Raw genomic sequence first — 2,500 nt, 5'->3', positions numbered from 1 at the left:
CGTGGGGTGTAGGTACACCCACAGCGCTGTTAGGGAGGGAGTTCCAGGATTTTGTCCGTGGGGTGTAGGTACACCCACGGCGCTGTTAGGGAGGGAGTTCCAGGATTTTGTCCGTGTGGTGTCGGTACACCCACGGCGCTGTTAGGGAGGGAGTTCCAGGATTTTGTCCGTGGGGTGTAGGTACACCCACGGCGCTGTTAGGGAGGGAGTTCCAGGATTTTGTCCGTGGGGTGTAGGTACACCCACAGCGCTGTTAGGGAGGGAGTTCCTGGATTTTGTCCCGTGTGGTGTAGGTACACCCACAGCGCTGTTAGGGAAGGAGTTCCAGGATTTTGTCCCGTGTGGTGTAGGTACACCCATGGCGCTGTTAGGGAAGGAGTTCCAGGATTTTGTCCCATGTGGTGTAGGTACACCCACAGCGCTGTTAGGGAGGGAGTTCCAGGATTTTGTCCGTGGGGTGTAGGTACACCCACGGCGCTGTTAGGGAGGGAGTTCCAGGATTTTGTCCCGTGTGGTGTCGGTACACCCACGGCGCTGTTAGGGAGGGAGTTCCAGGATTTTGTCCGTGGGGTGTAGGTACACCCACAGCGCTGTTAGGGTGGGAGTTCCAGGATTTTGTCCCTGTGGTGTAGGTACACCCACAGCGCTGTTAGGGAGGGAGTTCCAGGATTTTGTCCCGTGTGGTGTAGGTACACCCACGGCGCTGTTAGGGAGGGAGTTCCTGGATTTTGTCCCGTGTGGTGTAGGTACACCCACAGCGCTGTTAGGGAGGGAGTTCCAGGATTTTGTCCCGTGTGGTGTAGGTACACACACGGCGCTGTTAGGGAGGGAGTTCCAGGATTTTGTCCGTGTGGTGTAGGTACACCCACGGCGCTGTTAGGGAGGGAGTTCCAGGATTTTGACCCAGCGACAGTGAAGGAACGGCCGATATATTCCCAAGTCGGGATGGTGAGGGGCTCGGAGGGGAACTTCCAGGTGGTGGGTGTTCCCCATGTGTCTGCTGCCCTCGTCCTTCTAGATGGGAGTGGGTCGTGGGTTTGGGCGGCGCTGTCGAAGGAGCCTTGGCGAGTTGCTGCAGTGCATCTTGTAGATGGTACACACGCTGCTGCCCCTGTGCGTCGGTGGTGGAGGGAGTGAATGTTTGTGGATGGGGTGCCGATCGAGCTGGGGGGGGAGGTGCTGCTTTGTCCTGGATGGTGTTGAGCTTCTCGAGTGTTGTGGGGAGCTGCAACTCATCCAGGCAAGTGGGGAGTGTCCCATCCACACTCCTGACTTGTGCCTTGTAGATGGTGGACAGGATTTGGGGGGGGAGTCAGGAGGTGAGTTACTCTCCGCAGGGTTCCCAGACTCTGACCTGCGGTGGTAGACCCTCGGGGCGAGTGGAGGCGAAGTGTTGGACACTGTGCCTGAGTCCGTGGAGTGACGTCTGAGTGCATCTGAGAACTGGAGTTGTGGCAGGGCTCAAGAGGTGAGCGTGTCGTCAAGAAAGTGCCTCCCAGACCTCAGCTCAGTGCTGCTCTCTGTTTCGCTGTATTTAGATGTTCCGTGAGCACCAATTATTCAGTGGAACCAAGTGGAAATGCTGACTAGGAGGTTATATATGTGTCAAGGACTCATTTTCAGTGGGTTGCAGGCTACTTGTGAGAGAAGGCTTTACTGGCAGAGGAGAGATGCTGCACCGTGAGAAACAAAGTGTGTCGGTCCAGTGGTACAGGTAGAGCACGGGGTTAGATACAGAGTAAAGCTCCCTCTACACTGTCCCCATCAAACACTCCCAGGACAGGTACAGCACGGGGTTAGATACAGAGTAAAGCTCCTCTACACCATCCCCATCAAACACTCCCAGGACAGGTACAGCACGGGGTTAGATACAGAGTAAATCTCCCTCTACACTGTCTCCATCAAACACTCCCAGGACAGGTACAGCACGGGGTTAGATACAGAGTAAATCTCCCTCTACACTGTCCCCAGTGTAAAGCTCCCTCTACACTCACACAATCCAAAACTCCCAGGATGGGTACAGCACGGGGTTAGATACAGAGTAAATCTCCCTCTACACTGTCACCATCAAACACTCCCAGGACAGGTACAGCACGGGGTTAGATACAGAGTAAAGCTCCCTCTACACTGTCCCCATCAAACACTCCCAGGACAGGTACAGCACGGGTGTTCGATACAGAGTAGAACTCGCCTGTGTGGCTGAGCTCTCGTTTTACGATTAAGCTTCTGGTCCCCCTGACCCAAGCAGAGGAAATATTCTCTCGAATATTTGATTACATTTGACCCCCTCGAGCACCTCTGCCCTTGGCCCTGTGTGGCCTATCTGGTTGTGGTTCCCTGAAGCATCCGTGAAGTCATTGTGTCAAGTGTTTTGTGTGAATATGAGATCTTTGAGATGAAAGAGCGTGCTGCCTGAACATCAAAAACAAGATGAACAAGCCGACCAGATAGAGACAGAGATCGAGAGATATCTTGGGAGGTTAGCGAGGGGTGGTAACAA

The sequence above is a fragment of the Carcharodon carcharias genome, unplaced genomic scaffold (assembly GCF_017639515.1).
Source record: "Carcharodon carcharias isolate sCarCar2 unplaced genomic scaffold, sCarCar2.pri scaffold_1041_ctg1, whole genome shotgun sequence".
NCBI lineage: Eukaryota > Metazoa > Chordata > Chondrichthyes > Lamniformes > Lamnidae > Carcharodon > Carcharodon carcharias.
Note: the sequence above shows the minus strand (reverse complement) of the source record.